Consider the following 21,313-nt stretch of genomic DNA (forward strand, 5'->3'; position numbering starts at 1 on the left):
TTTCATATAAAAGAGTTATGAAAGTTCAAAGTTTAGTATCACTTGGGTTGTGGTGACTTGGTAAGACATGTGGAAGATACGGTGGATAACCAATTAACCGATGTTCAAACCCTGACACTACTTAGCCCTTGTGGCCATGAAGGTTCGCATTCAAAGACTCCATGGCATGAGGCATAGCCTCATGTTTGCAGCGGGGATTAGTTGGTATGTGAAAGTTGGCCCAGAAACCCTCGTTAAGAAAGTTCCCTTTCAAAAAAAAAAGGTTTAAAGTTCGGAAAATAAGAACTTGATTTTCACATGGCAAAAATTATGTGCTTACAAATATTATAAATATTTTGGTTATCTTTTATTTTTGAAGTTATTTTATGGAAAATTTTAATTAAAACTTAGGGTGAAGATATATTTTTAGTGTACTGTCATAAAAGCCCTTAAGTTTATAAGAGATGTTCAGTTTTACCCTTTGATCTCTTTTGGGTTCACTAAGTCGAAAGTTTGTATAAAATTTTTTCATTTTCATTTTTTTTGCAAGTTACCTGGTTATCAACCGGTCAACTACACATTACTTGAAAACTTAAGGGTAAAAACGAACATTTTTTGAAAACTTAACGATTTTTATGACATTATCCCAAAAAGATATAAAAATGTTTTTATACTTATTTAAATATATAAAAAAAGATATATATATATATATATATATATATATATATATATATATATATATATATATTATAAAAATACTTATCGTATCTCTATATTTATAATATGTATGAAGTTTTATTATATGAATTTAAACATACAAAACTATATATATATATATATATATATATATATATATATATATATATATATATAGAATTTTTAAAAATAAAAATATATTTTAAATGTACAAAATACTTATAAGTAAATACAAAATACAATTTTTATACCTTTTAAATATATTTATAACTTTAGAAATATGTTTTTATACCTTTAAATATTTTTTATATGTATAAATATGTATAAAAAGGTTTTTATATGTAACATGTATATAAATATGTAAAATATGTTTAAATTTGTATAAAAGCTTTTTCTATATGTTTAAATATGTTTTATATATGTATAATTTTTTTTATATGTATAAATATGTATTAAAAATGTTTTTATACATATTTTAATTTATTTATAAGTATTTTGTATATTTAAAAATTATCTATATTTGTAAAAGTATATTTTTATATGTATATATATGAGGTTTTAGATGTTTAAATACATATAAAGACATTTTTATAGATATTAATAAAAAATTTTAAAATACATATCAATATAGATAAATATATTTTTTATATTTTTAACTACATATAAAATGATGTTTAGTGGCACAAAAAAGTGCCACTAAAAATAAAAATAATGCCACTAAAACCTTCCTTTGCAATCAGCGACACAAAAAAGAAGTGCCACTAGAAACGCTCCCCCTAAAAGCTTTTAGTGGCACTTTTTGGTTATGTCGCTGCAGCCCTTTTGAGTTTTAGTTAACACTTTTTTTATGCCACTATAACACTTTTGGTTTTTGTAGAGCTTCTTTAATGACACGATAAGTGGTAAAATAAAAAACAATCTTTATGTTTTTGGGACACTTTGTACTATCAAAAAATATTTATATCTGATAATTAGGTCCAATTTTTTTTTTATAAATTTTAAATTGAAAAACACAAAATCTTTACTTAAGTTCAAATTAATTTCTCTAACATTAATATTCTCAATACATAAAATACAAATGCCTTTAAAATTTAATAAATCTAAATGTTGTGCTAGTATGGAAGATTACAAAACAAAACAAATAATGATTTGCTAGCTAGTCTTTTGACCATTGTGTGTTTGTGGAATCATTTGAAATAGCTTGTAGGAAATACTACAAAACAAAATCAATTATAATAAAAGTTAGTATGAGTATAGAAAGTATTAATGTTGATAAATAATCCAAAATACATTACCACAGTTAAGCAACGTTGTTTGAAGATGGATCAATCTTCTTCGTGTACTAATAGGTAAGTTTTCTGCAAGAAAAACAAGCAAGAATAAAAAAATGTAATCATGGTGTTGTAGATCATGGCCTGTGTTAGTTTCAATAATGAATTAGGACTATTTTATAACTAACTTTCCATCAAATGAATTCTTTAGCTACCGTGTATGTGATGTTACAAATGGTATCATGGGAGTGGTGAAAGATTGATACTTATATGTACATAGAAGAAAAAAATTCAACCAATTTACTTGGAATAATATTTGGGTTAATATTATATTCCTAATCGGTAGTGAGAATCAAGAAATTAGAATTTTAAAGCCTAAACCTTTTCAAGTTTGTCACAATATTTAATTACATCTCTTTTTATATTTCTGATTGATACCCACATAACCAAGTTTATAATGCTTTCAAACGGATCTGCATCTCTATTAAATAAGCATCACTAACAACTAACCTATAGAGTGAAGAGTCTATCCTCAAATTCCATTTATTTTCTCAAGAAATCAGCTCCTATTGTTGCCTTATATTGATTGTTAAATATCTTCACATTTCAAGAAAAAATTAAGAAATAAGGATATTAAACTATTAATCCGGAAAAGTGAAGGAGAGAAAAATATTCAAAACTTACATGGTGGATTTTCTTTTCCTTTCTCTTCAATTATATAATTTCCTTCTCCCAATATCAAAACCTATACAAAACGATTATTGCAATAGAAGGGGATAAATAATAATTATGTTTGTTAAATTGAATTTACTGAGATATCAATATATGTCCATGTACTCTGCTAACCAAATTGACACTAGGTGAAGGAGGAATATCCGACTTTGACCCTACAATTTCAATCTTCATAGGCTTCTCATCTAATTGTATATTGTTGTAATGTTCAAATGCTTGAAATGCATCACTTATTCTAGTAAACATCACTTCATCTGTTCCCAAAGTAAAACAACAAAAAGAATTAAAAAATATTTGTTTTATCAAAGAATTTGAGACTCTATAGTTACACTTACATTTAGATGACCACTCTTGTCATAATGAATTGCATATCTATTCAGCTCTCCAAGCTCTCCAATCACAGGAAACAATTATTGGAGTAGGGCCCAAATCAATTGTTAACTTAATGAAAATATATAGAAACAACTTTGTGGTAGTTGATAGTTTTTTTACCCTTATATCTTCATTAGTGACTCCGATTTCTAAATTGGAGACATAATTTCGTAGTATTATCCATTCCTGGTAGACTTGCTGCTCTTAGGTTGTCTTCCAGCAAATCACGCTGATTTGCTGCCATGGAAATAGCTTGGGTCTGCGAAAAGATTGATGCGAGCATGCCACATGTCAGCATTATAATACCATAATACAAAAAAAATATTCACCATTCTACATGAGCTAATCAATTATCATGATTCATGGTATCTAGAACTAATCTGAATCATTTTTTTTTAAATAAAGATTGGATCTTGAGAATTTAATATTTAAAAAATATGATGTATCTTTAACATTTAACATAAATCAAAATACAGGTAAGGATAGTTGGGAGTTGAAGACTAAACCTACTCCTTAAAACATGTGAGATAATGTACAGGAGAAAGCTCCAATCCTATAGTTCAGTGAAGGAATCTCCTTTGTAGAAACTCCATGAAATTAGAAGTACGACTCCCTCTATCAAGACTATGACATTGAGTCTAAATATAGCCATTTTTTGGAGGATATAAAGTACTATCTATGAAATAATTGAACCATAAGTATACAAAAACTTCACAAAAGAGTCCCTTACATCATTCCACTCCAGTAGTGTTCGTATAATAACAACTGGTAATACTAAAAGACTGATCTCTAATTCCCAGGCTTATCTGGGCAAATAACTAAACCATATCCAAGGTTATTCAAAAAGACAATGTTCACCATAAGACGTATGACCAATAGCTAATACTTATAAGATGCTAAACTTAAACATAAATACACTTGCAGATCAAAGACGTAATTTCATAGAAAAGGACCAATGTTATAGATTCAATTCAGATATCCGACCCCAAACAGATCACAATTAGAATAGCAACATCGATTTAATATGCTTCCTAATCTGCGTCTATGATTCTATATCTCTGAATAAATCAATACGTGAAAAAATCTAACACGAATCAAAACATATATGAAATAGATCTTTGAATTTAGGGTACAGACGCTACAAAGAATCACTTGCAAAAAAATGTACGCATACATTAGGAAGGATTTATGGCATAAGTTCTTAAGATTTGAACGTACCTGTGTTTGCCTCCGGTGAGAACTAAATTGAAATCCTTAGGGTTTGTAGCTACTTCCTTTCACAACTATTATGTTAAAATTGGAACTAAATGCGACGGTGAATTTAAAATTAGCAGAAATTACCGGATCAATGGAGGTGAATTTAAAATTGGCAGAAATTACCAGATCAATGGATTGTAGATACGAGTGTTATGTATGTATGTTGGGAGAGTTTGAAGCTAGGATCAGAAGATGAAAAATTAATATCTAGAGTAGCGACGGTGGACGAATGTGACGGCGATGGTGGATACACACGACGACGGCAGTGAAGCAACCGACGACGACACCTATGCAACAGCAGGGACAGTGGTGGTGGTGGAGCAGGGGCGATGACGTTAGCTAAAGAGCCAGTTGAACTGATTGTTTGAACTTTGAATCATCGCTTTCGATAGGTTTAAAATTTTAATATTGGGAAGGGGTAAAGTGTAAAATAAAGGAGGAAAGGGTAAAATTGTAATTTACTCTTATTTTTTTTATAATAATCATATTATATAATACTTTTAATAAAATAGAAAATGATATATTAATATATTATGCCACTAATAATTATAAATATTATTGACATAAAATGGTAAATGCCATTAAATTCATTAATTTTTATGGTGGCACATAGAATATGCCACTAAAAACATGATATAATGGCACATTAAATATATGTCATTAAAAATGTATGCCGCTAAATATCATTTTGTTTATAGTGTACTTTCCCTCAAAGCTTTAACTTTTAATTAAAAGAAACACCTCAACATCAATCCAGTCATCACAATATGATTTTTAAATTCATCTAATTATGTTTTACACATATTGTAAACATAAAGATATGATAAATTTGTTTTAATATTATATATATATATATATATATATATATATATATATATATATATATAGAGAGAGAGAGAGAGAGAGAGTTAGGTTCAAATGTTTTTAACAATTATTGTGTGCCTAAATGCACCAATAAGAATTCAAGAAATAATAAAGAATTAAATAAATCATTAAATGGTATTTTGGACTTTTGGTACTTTTAATTAAGGAAATGATTTAATTGAATTCATTCAATTAAGGAAATAAAGTTAATATATTTGACCTAGTTATTTGGGGCCGAACACATTCATCAGCGGCTCACCATCGCCGATTCTACTTGTTCTTCTACAATTGATGTATCCTCTCGTCTCACACCCTCCTTCTTCCATGTACCTATTTGCACCACCGCCTACAAGGACCTTCAACAAGATTCGGGCTTTATTCGATCTTATTTTACAGTCGTTATCTTTATCTCTCTCGTTCCAAATCCATGGACCGATCCTAGAATACAGTGATTTATACTCACCAGTCATAGGTATGTAATTATATTTCTCAAATATTATCAGTTCAATCAAAACCGAAGCCACATAACCATTTATGCTTTTTTTTGTTCGATCGTATGGAAACCGAACACCGGAGGTATACCCTCCTGTGTAACTCATTTGATGTTGATGGTTCTGAATTGGTATTTTTTTTCATTCATGATTCATAGAAAATGTGGTGATTTAGGGAGCGCCCTTAAAGTGTTTGATGAAATGCCAAAGAGAAATATGACAATCTCATATTGTATTCGTGGTTAGTGATGGAACACCGGTTAATGAGGAGATACTGGTAAGTTTACATGAACTTTATTGATCTTTGATTAAGTTTTTTGAGTTGGGTTTTTATAGTTTTTTATTTTTTTCAGAAATTCAGAGACACCATTCTTTGATGGCAGAGAACTTGTAACTGGAAGTATTGACGATTCAATCTATGTTTATGATGTTGAAGCAAACATCTATCCTGATCATAGATTTAATGTTGAAGCAAACTGACTTTTCCTTATGTTTATGATGTTGAAGCAAACAGACATATGGGCTGATCATAGCTTTGACCTTGTTTACCTTTTTATAATATTTCCATTCTGAAAGAATAGTTTATTATATAAGAATATTATTGTTTTATTCTGATAAAATTTGTAGTTAATTAATTATATGTTTAATGTGTAGTTGTTACAAGTGTATCACTACAAAGTATTTGGCAATGAATTTGTGATAGAAATGACTTGAAGAATGGCTTGAAGACCTGAGGGGAAAGACTCCTTGTATAAAATCCTTCTCATGCAATACAATTCTGACAGAATGTCAATGTCACAAAATGTCAATCTCATTGAATGCTAGCATATTTTAAATTGGCTTAGAGGTCAAACATACACAAGACATCTAGAATGTTGTTATTTTTTAAGAATTATACTTGTTATTCTTTCAGAATGTTTGTTATAATTCAATGAATCACAATCGTACAATGTAATTATTTGGTATATTATTAGTTCAAGAATCGATTTTGTGTAATCTTTAAGAATATATTTACTAGTTTATGGTTGACATTCTGTCATTCTGACAAAATAAAATCGAAAAATATGTTTACTACTTTATGGTTAAAATTCTATCATTCTGACAGAATAAAAATCGGATTTTTAATTTTAAATTAATTTAAAATATTTAGATTTTTAAAAATAAAGGAATTAATTATCCCTAAAAATCCGAAAATTTCCTTTTTTAATATAGGTTAATTGACTAGAATGCCCTTATGCTCAAATTTGTATGATTATATGGTACATGTTATCTTATTTTACTATCATAGACCCTCAGATCATGACCTTTGATTATATTACATCCAATGGTCCAGATCTGTGCATTCTGCCACATAATAGTTACTAAAAACAAAATAACTTAACCCTATATATATATATATATATATATATATATATATATATATATATATATATATATATAGAGAGAGAGAGAGAGAGAGAGAGAGAGAAAGAGGGAGAGAGAGAAAAAAAAGAACTATGTTCAAATGTTTTTCACATCTATTATGTGCTAGCATGCACCAATAAAAATTTAGTGAAAATTAAGTTATTATTTAATCAAATAAATGTAGATATTAAATGATTTCCATAATTATATGTATATTAAATGATATCCATAATTATAATTCTTTTTTATGGAAACTAATTAAATTCGTCATTAATATCAACAATAACATTTTTTTTTTCAGAATGAATTCGCATCTAGGTTGTCATGTATGGGTTCATATTTTGTTTCATGACTCACTCACTCAAAATGCAACAAACTTGTCTGAAACATGGAGAACAAGAGTGTATTATAGCAGAATGAGAGTATATTTAACAAAATGAGAGTGTATTCTAGTAGAATACACTCTCGTTCTTCATATTTAATGCAACTTTGTTGTATTTTAAGTGAATGAATCCATAAAAAAAACATGAACCCTTACATGAAAACCTAGATGCAAATTCATTCTGAAAGAATTTTATTGCTAACATTAATGACGAATATAATTACATACAATTATGAGATATATAATTACATATAATTATGAGAATCATTTAATATCTATCTTTATTTTATTAAATAATTATTTAATTTTACTAAATTTATATTGATGCATTTTATCACACAATAAATGTAAGAAACACACACACACACACACACACATATATATATATAACATTTTTATATATTTTTGTGCTGATGTCATAAAGACGTTAAGTTTTTAAAAAATATTCCTTTTTATCCTTAAGTTTTCAAGTAATGTCTAGGTGACCTAACCTGTTAAAAAGACAAAAATGAAAATTTTGACGCAAACTTCTAGCTTTACTAAACTCCGAAAAACATGAAAGGGTAAAACCAAACATATTTTTTAAAACTTAAGGGTTTTATAACATTGACCCTGTATTTTTATTTCTCACACATTGAAATCGCAGACAAGGAAAATTTTTACAGCTTACTCACTTTAAACCCTAAGTCAGTCCAATTGAAATGATGGGTAAGTTTATACTGTTTTTAATTATTTGAAAGGTCTAGGAAAGAGTTTTTGTCTGGATTGTGTTGTTTATGATTTATTTTGTTCATTAGTTCGAAACGTAAACTCTGTTTTTGCGTATTGGAAAACAGAAATTAGGAAACCGATTTGAGAATATTACATGCGTTCTAAAGATAATTGAATAGTTATTAATTTTTCAAGGCCGCAAGTATGATGGATATAATCTAGTTTTTGCAAGTATGAAGGGTATATCATGTGGTGATGTAGGTTGTTTTAAGTTAGGTTTTGCCAGGGAAAGCCATCGATGCGACTAGAAAAATTTGAGGATAGACCAAAACTGAAACCCAAAAGAAATTTGTTTTGTTCTCACCCTTCTGCAACAAGTTTGGTTAATAATGCTTTATGTATGTATGGCCTCTAGCGTTTCTTTTTACTCGTACAACTTTGGAATAACCTTCTTGCTCGACTATCAATTGTCTTTCACTTTTATGCTCACCTCCTTTGATAGCTTCCAAACTCACGTCGGTTTCTCCCGAGATTTCCCTTTGTTTTCCACGACCCTCTTATAAACCATTATGCTCTTAAAAACTCTTGGATTATTATCTTTAGTGTTACAAAATGTAAATATGTGAGCCACAGCTCCTTAAAAATGCTTGCAACCTTTAAATCATAAGTATTACATATAAAATAGTTTCTTTCTCATGAGCTGTGCTACCACACACACACACATATAAACTTCGTTGATAATGAAAGGATATTAAGAATAGTATTCGAAAGGACAAGTTGCTCCATGTTTCTTATTGCATTCTATTTTATATTGATATAACTTGGTCTTTTTTTTCTGAATCTAGTAACAGAGAGAAATAAAAGGAGGGTTGTCAGTTGTCCCCAGGAAGATAGAATCAGTAAGTTGCCAGAACAATTGATAGACTCGATCTTAGAGCTGCTCCCGATTGAAGATTCTGTAAGGACAAGCATTATATCAGAAAGTTGGAGGTACAGATGGACGACAATGGGGGCACTGGTTTTTGATAAACATTTCTCCAATAAATTTGCAAACAATGGAGCTTTTGGTCGTAATGGGTTTATAAGGATCATAAACCAAGTCTTGTTCCTTCACAAGGGTCCTATCTTGAAATTTCATCTCTATATACCAAACATATCTTTTGATAGCTTCAAAGAAGTTGATCAATGGATGTCATTCTTATCAAGAAACGGTGTCACCGAACTCCTCCTTACTAATTTAAATCAACGTTATGAACTTCCTTCTTATGTGTTTTGTTTGTCTAGAGTTGACAAAGTTAAAACCGGTGAACTGTTTCTTCAAGAAGCCACTTAAGTTTGAAGGATTTCTCAATCTTGAAGAACTCCGTCTGGAGAATGTTGATTTTGGGACTAAATTGTGCGGAAATAAGATCAACCTACCACTGCTTAAGAAGTTGTTCCTTCTTACGTGCAAAAATGTTTACACTTTCAACATTAAGGTTACAAAATTGCAGATTTTGACTATCGTTGCTTGTCCTAATGTCATACTGCTCCGGTTATTGGACAGTTCATGCCTTTATGTGACTGGGCTTGCTCTTAAGAACCCCATACAAGATTTTGTACGAGGTGAAAAAATAAATTTGGCCACAATGTTGAGTAAGTTGCCCAGAGTTGAATACCTTTTTATCGACAATCATTTCCTTAAGGTATGATATAAAGGGATAGTTTTTATGCTTAACCTTTGCTCTTCCTGAATTGGAGGGTATGTAATTCTCATGTTTATCGGGTAACTTGAAATCTAACTTTCATCTCACAGTCTTTGATTAGAGAAAAGATTCCAAAATTGCTGCCACGTGCGATTAGTAGTTTAAAGCGTCTGTGTTTGTTTGATTATCAACTTGGTGATTTGGATCAACTTCATGTTGCTCTTTGTTTTCTTCGAAACTCACCGAATCTAGAACAACTGTCTGTATGGCACTCTGAAATGGTAAAGTAAAGAGTGTTAAAAGTAAATACATATAATAAAAGAGTTAGATGCTAAACTGTGGTTGCATCTTAAAATTGTTTCAGGAGTCTCGAGTGGATGTGGGACCAGCTTCAAATCATTTGGAATCCCCAAACTGTTTGGACTGTATATTGAATCGATTACAAACCGTGAAGATAGAATGTTTAGAAGGATCAAAACCGGAACTGCTTTTTATAAAGCTTCTTCTTGCTCATTCACCTTCTCTCCAGAACTTTTCCATCACACCAAGTGAGAAAACTGATGCTCAAAAAAGATTTGACATTGCTAAAGATGTGATGCAGTTCCCTCGAGCCTCACCAAAAGCAAAAATGATCTATTTGAACCCGGAGACATAATCATGTAAGAATGTTCAACTACATTTCAAGTTAGCTTTATACTTTCATACAAGTGCCAAGTATATATGTTGGACTTTTTTGTCATCCTCTCCTTCCACAAAATCTCTACTATAAACTTTGACCTTCACAAAGCGCTAGTATAAATTTACAAAAATGTAGACAGATACCTCCAACTGAAATCAAGACTTTATTGATGTAAGTATTTGAACTTATATACACAAAGAAAGAAAATATGTGTACAGCTTCATACCAGTAAACAGTAAGTTTCTGCAGAGTATTTCCTTAAAACACCCACTTATTTATCTATCCTATATTCCTATTTGCTTTGCTACCCTTGCATTTTTGTTATTTGCACAAAGGACCTTGGTTCAGTTGAGTTGTTTATAGCTACAAGTCCCCTGCTTTTCATCTTCTTACTCTTTACTTTCTATGTCCTTGAAATAAAATAAGCAGTTATTAAACTCCAACAAAGTTTGTTGATTAAATTTGTTTAAGCATAAGATTACATAAAAAAAGGACTGCATATTGAAAGTTATAGTAAGAAACAAGTGCTCAGTAGACTATATATATTTCAGCCATTAGAAAACCAGGAATTTGTAATGATTGGTATGTTATGATTTAATTCAGAAGGATCCTAGTAACTTTACATTTTTTATTATTTGTGGCGTGTTTTAATATACTTGTGAATAGTTTGTGTGCATGAAGAAGAAACTGATGATCTGAGATTTGTGTTATGCAGATCTGCAGTGACCATAGCGAACAACAACTATGTTGAAGAACAAAAGGAAGCTGAAGCTGTATGTGTGTGTGTGTCAAATTACATGTGTTGAAACAGAAATACTATAAGTTTAGTGCACTCTATTTAGATTAGAAGCTACAGTAGTGTGTATAATACCGAAGACCCAAGTGCTGTTCGTCTGTCGTTTTTGACTGGAAAGTTGTTAGCCTTCATTTAGAAAGAACTCCCGATGTGCTTCAAGGTGGATAGCCATGACATGGATATTTTTTGAGGAGTAATGCTAAAAAGGACATTGAAATTGTTATTTTGACAAGAAGTTTCGTTTATCCTTATATTAAGTAGCATGCTCTAACGACTATGTATGAAAGTAATTTATATAAATGATAAACTAGTTATTTTACTTTGGTTAGATACCAAAACCACAATGAAACCATATACCTTTTATAAAGATGTCTGTTTTGTTAAAATATCCATTCTTTTATGTGAACCAAGAAAGATGACACCAATAGACAATTTCTATAATTTCCTCTTTAAATTTTAAAGAAACATTTATGTTATCTATTTTTTTTATCTTTATATTTTGCAAAGATGATATTTTTTTGTTAAATAATAACCGTAAATATTCAAAATATAATATAGGAAAAAATAATTACATGAATTAGTAATTTTCTATAGAAAAAAAAATCAATAAATAAAATGTTATCATTAACTCATTAATAGAAAAATGAGAAACAGCTACGAAAATCACCTACGGAAATATGTGGTCAGTATTTTCCCACGGAATTCCAATGGAAAGTCATGCCCTAAATTAGTGACGAGATTATGACGGAATAGCGACAGAATACGGACGGGGTGAGAAACCGTCGGAAATCCATCAGTAAATACCGACGAAATAGCTACAGAACAAAGAAAAATATTATTTTGGTATATTTTCCGTCGTTAGAAGTTAGAACTTGAAAAATGAAAAAAAAAAAATATGGGGTCGGTTCATATCAAACACTTACTATCATGGCATGCCACATTCAATTATAATGGTTGCTTGATATTTCTTATACAATACCTATTTCCTTTCCTTTATTATTATTATTATTATTATCTCTAAATATTATTAAAAGAGAAACCTTATGACATCATCTCAAACAATCTAAGCCCTTGATTGTCTTTTCATTATAGGTTTTTCACCGTTAGATCAAATTGCTGACATCATCGATACCTTTTTAATTTAAGACTACGCGTCTCCTTAATGATTTTAAAAGTTTCCAAAATCGGATTTCATTCTAAACCTAACATCATAGAACTCTTAAGTCTTAACCCTAATTTTGGCTCCACTAGTACATCTCCTCTTCTCTTTAAACCGAGCGACCGCACCACTACCATCGAGAAGATATTGGATTGACTGTATCACCGCTACCTACATAAATGATCAGGACTAAAATCATCCTTATAGGTATTGTTTCAAAGATCCCTTCTCTGTATAAATCAATCTCTCTCTTCACATCGACTCTATCTGCTTTCCTTTCTCAGAAGCAAAAAAATGGTGGAATTATGCCAAGGTGCTTTGATAGCATATGTTCTACGTTCTAGGGTAACTGGCAAGTAAGTTTTGAATTGCAATTTGACGTGATGCTTCAATCGAGGTGAATTGATGTTTGTTTACTCAAATCATGTGTGATCAACAACCATTGCCACTTGGGGGCTGGAAAAGATGAAAATGCAGAAGACCATGGCGCAAACTCCGTTGTCGGAAGACGTTGGTGCGTCTATATCTTGGATTGAGACCTCCGACACCGTCTCCTGCCACATCTTCTTTCAACCAGACGACCAATTCTCCATAAGTATTCAACATATGATAACGCTAATCAAATTTTTACAATTAGGGTATTCAAAGTGCCATAATTTACAGTTCTAATAAATGTATCGTCTGTTGTTTATCGCAGAATCTAAACTTTTTCATAACGCTTAACATCATGAAAATTGAATATTGTGGGATATTTGTATTTTAGGTGAAGGTGTTTGACGATTCAAGAACAGATGTCCACAAAATGGCTGAATCTTTCGTCAACAAATTCTTCCCCTCTGGTTTTCCATATAGGTGAGTTGATGGAACTTAATTTCACATAAAATTTGTTGAAAAGTTTCATTTCTCATATCATATAAATTCCACCATCGCTTCTTACTCCAGCGTCAACAAATGATACCTTAGATATACTCAATTTTGGGCTTTAAAAGTTACAGCAATTCTCAAGTGCAGCACTATCTTTTTTATCAACTCTGGTCCTCTTCCAATAATACACTCCGTCTCTTAAATTCCATTTTTACGTGATTCATTCCATTGTAGCAAATAGCAAGATTTAATCTTACCCCTTTGCAATCACTGCTATATGCTGCAGGCTTGAGACCTAACCTACACAAGCAACTGCAGTTAGTTGGGTGAGGAACAACTTTCATCTCAAGAATTTGATCATACCAATACTAAAAGAACTTAACCTCACATTCTTGATGTCAAACAGGTACTAAAAGATGGAATGCAGCATATGGGAAAACTAATATGTAGCAATTTAGGTGCACTCATGGATGTAGAACCCAAACGGTGGAGAATATTGGGTTTGTAGTTTGTACCATTATTTTTTTTCTTTGTTCTTATATATGAGTATGAAATATTCAACTTCAAGAACCTCTTTTTAATATGTAGCTGATGTGCTATACGACTTGGGCACTGGTCTCGAAATCGTTTCCCCATTGTGCCCTCAACTGTTTCTTCAAACAGCTGGGCTTGGGAATTTTTCAAAGGTTAGTTGGTGGTGAATAATTACCAATATTCAATAATTATATAATAACCAAAATTGACCAATTTTAAAAACTTGGTTGTCATTATTGAACAAGGAATGGCTGTGGTAGTTGCAAGAGCAACAAGACTACCAATTTATTCTTCATTTGCAAAAGGAGAAGCCATCTCAACCGTGTTTAATGTGCTCGGGTTAGGTACCAGTTGCTTACAACAGTTTGTTCATCTATGCAAGGAAAGGTACATGTAAAATTTTGAATTGACATTATTGCCCCTTTGTTATATATGGGAAACAAATCTAATGTCAGTTCTTTTTATTTTGTGTAGATGGTTGTTGGGTCACTTCTTTCTATAATACATGTATACAGTGTATCTGAGGAAATGCGAGCTGCTCCTGTTAACACATTAAATCCACAAAGAAGTGCAATGATTATAGAAGATTTCATTAAGGTTCATAAACAAATGCTTACATTTTTGTCCTGTCTATTTTGCTAATGTTTTATAAATTTCTTATTAAAACATAGAGTAAATTACATTTGTTGTCCCTGTGTATAGCTTATTTTTGCAATTTTGGTATTGTAATGTTTTTGGTTCAGGTTCCAAGTAAAATGACTCTTTTAGTCCCTGAGCATAGCTGATTTTAAAACATATCGTGGAGCTCCGTGTTGTTTGGTTTTCTTATCTGTTCCAGAATGTGGGGCAGATGTTCTTTGACTATCATGCGAGATTAATTTTTATTTTCAGGTCAAAGTCAAAGATGTCAATTTCCAGATAATGTTACTCGACCTTCAATTGGTATGATTACTTGCTCTCTTTCTCCATTTCATTAGGGATTCCATTGATTTCTTGAGATTGCTTTTATGACAATAGATCGAACTGATGGAGCACCTGTGAACTATCCATTGACTCCTCAAGAACCTATTTTCATTCATGGTAAATAAAAACCTAAGAAGCACTTTTAGGTATATAGTTGGGGACATTGCATAATTTACATATTTGATGAATAACATTTTTTTGTCTTATCTAAGGCCAATCTCAAATGGTTCAACTTCCTAATGATCCTAGAGGACAAGCTGCAACTACTTCTATTGAATCCTTCTATACCTTACACATCAAATTTTAGACCTCGCTTTCCTGTGACAGTTGCTCCTACTCCTATAGTCTCATATTACATGGAAAGGTACACTATCGTTTCTTACTCTCCTTCAATTGGACACATGTAATTTTGTAGTTTTTTGGATTAAATTTATTTCCACATGTCATTTTGTAGTTTTTTTGTAATTAAATAATTTATTTAATGTTTTAATTCCATCATTACTCCGTAAATTAAAGAATACATATATATATATATATATATATATATATATATATATATATATATATATATATATATATCTTATATTGCAGTTTGCCGGTTACTGTTGCTGATATCAAGCATTGTCGTTAAACTTTCTTTCTGTCAACCCCAAATCACAGGTAATCATATATCCTTTCCTAATTACATGAATGTTTTTTATATGGCATTTCAATTTACCATATATTTACTTAAGCCCATTGTTACAATCATACTTATGTATGTATGTATCTTTAACTTGATTCTAATTGACTAATAATTTGATTGAATGATAAATTGGTCAGGAACAATGTTCCACATTAATCTTTACATTTGGCTTATTGAATGATATAGAAGTAATATGATGGAATAAAGAATGTGGTAATATGATTACCTGATATAGAATCCAATGCTGATAAGTCATAATCTGATACCACCCCAACTTATGCACAACAATACAACTAGAAGATGGAATAAAAAATGTGGAAAAGAAAGAAAATCATACTAATTTCCAGCCATCGTCGATTGCAATTTACAGGTAAGCCGTTTATTATGTTCTCCACAAGAGATTCAAGTGCTGAATGAAAAAAAAAAGTCAAATTAGATTAAGAGGAGAATTGAGGTAATACGTGATTATTTATTTTGACTAAATGTAAAATACCTTCATCTACGGTTGTAGTGGGTTTTACCATGTGTAATTGTTTCCAACTTATGCCCCTACTTCCTTACATTTAGGTTAAAATTTTTGATTGATTACGTTTCTGTCATAAATCTACTATTTTGAAAGGGTTTAATGAGAACATATGACAATAAGGTCAGTTGGTAAAGAATAATTTTCGTATTTAGACCAATCTCATGAATTTGAAAAATATGTTACTATCAAGGTATTTACGCATACACAAATAATATGTAGAAAAATATAGAATAAATAAACATTACTTAAATAAAGATGAGAATAAACTCTAGCACTAAGTAGCATTGATAAGTTAAACATAGCTTAAAACAATATAATAGAACATTGGCAAAGTCATAAAAGTCATATACAATATGAACCAATTTTGTTTGGTCACCCTTTTTTTGTTGCCCAGTTGTCACACTCCGAAAATCAAAGGCGGAAACATTTACGGGGTTGACTCCACGTTGAGTATCAAATCCAATGCACATAGTAAAGCAGTAATCACAAAACATTACATTATATAATATTGTTTACATCTGTTTGAAAGTAAAGTTATACAAGTGTTTTACATATGTAATATAAACAAAAGTAAAGACGAGTCTTCGGGACGCTCCATCTTCTCCAAAGGGTTGCGGTGTACCTGTCTAACGCTGACCTGAGAATACAAGCGGTTTGAAAATCAGCATAAAGCTGGTGAGTTTATAAGCGGTTTAGTTTTGAAAAGAACGAGTTCCTTTACTTTCTGGAAAAGTTATTGATCAAGAAAATCTCATATTTTCTTATGAAAACATTTTAGTTATCTTTTGTTACAATTTTGAAAACAGTTGGTTATGTCGTTCCAGGAAAATCCCATATTTTCCTTATAGTTTTAGTTATTTGTTTGTTACTTTATCCGTTTATGTGTTGTTGTACTACCCAGGAAACTCCCATATTTTCCTTACAGTTTTAGTTATTCGTTTGTTACTTTATCCGTTTATGTGTTGTTGTGCTACCCAGGAAAATCCCATATTTTCCTATGTGTTGAGTTGTCTATTTGTATCTAGGTTCGTTACTGATTGTAATGTTATCCCAGGAAAATCCCATATTTTCCTATGTGTGGTGGTTGATTCTTAAGTCTGATTTCGATGTACTAGTAATTACCATGTGAGTAGTATTAGTTATGTGTTTTAAACCCTTAGTTATTCTACATTCGGATGACTATAATCTACTAACTTAGTTGTATTTTCGAATATTTGGAATCACACAGAAGCGTACATTACAGTATTTTCGAAGTTCTGTTGAGTTCCAAAAGAGTATATTAGTTGTGTATTCGAAGCTCTGTCGACATTCTGAGGCGGATATATTTAAAACTCAGTAGAGGTCCAGAGGCGTATTTTCGTATTAGATTCGAAACTCTGGTGACACTCAAGGAGTACACTAACTGTATATTCGAAATCTTAGTGTCAACCAAAGGCGTCATTTCGCATTCGTAGTCATATTCGCATTCGTAGTCGTATTCGTATTCGTATTCGTATTTATATTAGTATTCATACTATATTACATTCGTTGATCTTAAATATGATTAGTATGATTTCTTATTCAAAGAGAATGTATTTATAACACTTTTAAAAGAAATCTATGTTTAACCTGCAATTCAAAACGTCAGTTACCATAAATCTTTGGAAATCAAGACATCTAGTAAGTAAAACCATTGAGTTGAAAATCAGTTTAAGTACAAAATACACTTGTACTTTTTGCTTGTATTCCCCCCCTAAAAACATTGAAAAACCATTGAAAACACGGAAAAAGGGTAGGGGTATGAACTCACCGGACTCGGAAATGCGACGATTTCGGACACTAAACGTCAGTTCGGGGCCTGATTACTCGCGATGTCCCTATGTAAAATGAAATAATGTCCATATATATCTAATTAGATTTACAATCACTAATTATATGGAACATTATACTCCAATGAGATTATACACCTCAAAACGAGTGTTTGGAGTGACCCGGGTGACATCTACGGACATGTAATGGCACGAGGGACTTGGGATTTGAGTTTACTCCCCAAGAGTAAACATTTTAGGGAGTTTACAACCATAAAACACCTACATACATGAGTTCACGGCCGTGAACTCATGTTGGTGTGATTTTGAGTGCTTAATGGCTTGTTTGGACTTGGGAAATGTTGGAATGGACTTCTAAAATGCCTTGGAATAAATTTATGGGACTTATACCATTCAAAAGGGAGTTCACGGCTGTAAACTTGGAGTTTACGTCCGTAAACTCTCCTATGGTCAAGAGTAATTATTTTGGGGCACAAAGGACAATCACATGTGATTCTAGTTAATTTTCCAAGCCTTGTTATGATTTAATGGCATCATTTAACACATAATTGGGAGTTTACGGCCTAAGAGCATGATCTATGGCCGTAAACTCTTATATGTTGCATTTTGATATGATTAAGACCCCCAAACTATTTTTAGATGGTTCTAGGATTTACCACAAGGCTAATGGTTGAGTTTCAAGGCATTTGGACATGTAAAAATGAGTTTACCCTCCATTTTTGAGGGGTTTACGGCCCAAGCATGAACCTTGGCCGTAAACTCTTATTTACTCCCCAAAAATTATGTTTGAAATGTTCTAAGGCCATTACCAATATTCTAAAATTCATATCTAAGCCTTGTTTGAGTCTAGGAAGGGTTTAAGGGCTTAAAACCCTTATAATTTAGTGTTTACGTCCTAGACACCTTCCTGGGCCGTAAACTCATAATAATCCTTCAAAATCCATGTCTAAAATGTTCTAAGTCCAATCCATGAAGTCATTTAGCCATATCTAAACTCTAGTTGTGGTTTGGAAGGGTTTTGTTGCTCAAAAACCCCTTTTAAATGAGTTTACGGCCTAGGATAGTTCTAAGGCCGTAAACACATGATAATGGTCCTAATCCAAAGATTAAACTCGAATTTGAAGGCTAAAGAGGCTACATAACAAGCTAGGGAAGGTACCTTGGTGATTAGAAGCCTTAAATTGATGATTTGGACCCTTAAACTTGGATTTAGGAGAGAGGTTAGAGAGATATGGTTGTGAAATGAAGCAAAAGCTTCAAATGAAAGCTTGAACATGTTTAAATAGGTCCCAAACTTGGACACGATGGAATTCTACCCGATACCGGCACTAAACGGGGCTTTTGGTCGCACCCTATTAAGTTTCCGTGACTCGGCGGGGATGTTTCTAAAATTTTTTGGAATAAGTATTTTGGGCTAATTTCATGAGTTCCTAAAAGGTTTGGACACTCATTAGCATCAATTAAACATATAAATTTAATTAATTTAACCCAAAAACGACATCGGAACGAATCGATTTCCGGCGAGTTATACGGGTAGAATGGGTTTTCGGCGATGAACAACTTCGGGTTGTTACACCAGTACTTCGAGATACAAAAGAAAAAGGAAAAGACAAATTTGCCCTTTTTTTGTCTCTTTTCCAAAATTACACCAGGGCCCTTCCTTTTTTACATATGCGTTTTCATCCCTTATCCAAAAGGGTACCCTAGAGCTGCCTTTATTTCATCTGCTATGTTTTTATTTATTTATTTATATTTTTCAAACAAATTTGACCTTGGTTGCAGTCTAAAAGATCAATCACATACATTCCCTTTGATCGAAAGTTGCAAAGCAAAACTCCATACTTTTTTTTTAATTTTGTTCTAATTGTATGTTTGTATGTAATTGTGTATGTCATTTGTATTTGTGTGTGTCTTCTATTTTTTTTTATGCTGCTACCGAAACAACTATTATTGATGTGAAATTCTAATTTATCGTGTAATTGAGTCGTTTGTGTTGTACTCAATGATCATAAACTGTGTTTTGAATTGAAGTCTTCACTAGCAGATCTATCTGAAAAAATTGTTAATTTTCTCACAGAGAATAGTTCAAATGGGAATGCAATAACGGTGGATGAGATTAAAATTTATATTGGTGTTGTTGTTGATGATAGCTTATTGAGGAAGCGTTTGGTTGATTTTGTGGTTGATAAACAACAAAAAATGGTAAAAAGAACTAAATTGTGAGTTCTGAAATTGACCTACACCTTTTTTTTTTACAAAGATTCCTATTTACCATGTGGTTTTGAGTGATCATTTTTATTGTGTAAGTGTTATTTCAGCTTCACAGTGAACAAGGGTGTAACAATTTAATCGTTTATATATTTTTTTTGCTTTGATTCTTCTTTGCAGCGCGTAGAAACTAAGCAAACACTAGCCAATATACCAAGAGATGAATATGACGATATGCTTCATGCCCTAAGTCCTTGACATTAGAAAGAATTCAGATTTAGGAAGTCATAGGTTTTGCATTAGATAACACGGAGAATTCATATGTAAATATTCCATTTTTTGTTTCGCATCTGATAGGGGTAAAATGGTCATTTACATAAAACCAATGTTTTAGTGTATTAGTGTTCCTTTGTTTCTTAATCAGCTTTATTGGTTAATGATGTATTTTCCAAACAAGTATCAATAAACTAGATTTCCTCTAAATGCTTAAATTTTTTTCTAACACCTCAAACCATAAATTTATTTTGATGGGACAACATAAACACATGGTAACCTTTTACCTTATAGAAATATAATAATATTATAAAAAATAGTAAATATTCATTAAAAAAGGGCAATATATGCATTATACTAAGTAGGAAGCCAAATTTCAATAAATCCCTCAAACAAGGATCAAAGTTGCAACTTTTGGAGCCTTTTGATGCTATTTAACCTCTCCCTGAATAATAGACCAAGAACCAAAATTAAAAGTGGTAAAAACAGAAAATAAATTTACATCTTGCTTGAAGCTACTTATATCATTAACCCCATATAGTTTTTTTACCCCTGGTATAATTTTTTGCTCGGTATGCTAGATAAGTATTTATTTCTTTTTTTTTAAAATTCCATGGTGCAGTTTTTTTGCCTCATTTTGAAGATGTTTTAGCCCCTGGTGCATTTTGTTCATTGCCCTATTTTCCGTTTGTGTTGTATAAGATTGTTACTTTCAACTGCAAGATATAACAATGTATATTCATTTGTTATTTTTAATGTTGCATCCTGCTTTTATTTCTTCATATTGTAGCATTGTACTTTGAAACGATCTACCTCATTATAACAATCTCTTTTCTGTAACAAACAAATACCATAGATATAAATGTGTAGATTTTTCAAATTTCAGCGTCCAAAAAGAAAGTTGAAAAGTAGAATGTTAAAGTAGGGTAAAAAATTTCAAATTGCAATTCCTTAAAAACAAGTTGAAAGTAAAA

General features: G+C 31.3%; 1 long non-coding RNA gene and 2 pseudogenes across 1 annotated transcript; 2 read left to right on the top strand and 1 right to left on the bottom strand.

The window, feature by feature from the left end:
- Positions 1–1,763: 1,763 nt before the first annotated feature.
- LOC145070378 (uncharacterized) lies at positions 1,764–4,663 on the bottom strand. Its single transcript, XR_013689923.1, has 6 exons — positions 4,269–4,663; positions 3,014–3,309; positions 2,793–2,932; positions 2,631–2,691; positions 1,971–2,033; positions 1,764–1,888 (listed from the first exon to the last, which is right to left on the bottom strand). It is a non-coding gene; the product is annotated as an uncharacterized LOC145070378 (long non-coding RNA).
- Positions 4,664–8,152: 3,489 nt separating this feature from the next.
- LOC145059861 (F-box/FBD/LRR-repeat protein At1g13570-like) lies at positions 8,153–10,499 on the top strand (annotated as a pseudogene).
- A 2,075-nt stretch (positions 10,500–12,574) lies between these two features.
- LOC145059868 (protein root UVB sensitive 2, chloroplastic-like) lies at positions 12,575–20,233 on the top strand (annotated as a pseudogene).
- Positions 20,234–21,313: the final 1,080 nt, after the last annotated feature.

This window comes from Lactuca serriola, chromosome 1 (genome assembly GCF_051521515.1).
Source record: "Lactuca serriola cultivar US96UC23 chromosome 1, Lser_US96UC23_V15, whole genome shotgun sequence".
In the NCBI taxonomy this organism is placed as follows: domain Eukaryota; kingdom Viridiplantae; phylum Streptophyta; class Magnoliopsida; order Asterales; family Asteraceae; genus Lactuca; species Lactuca serriola.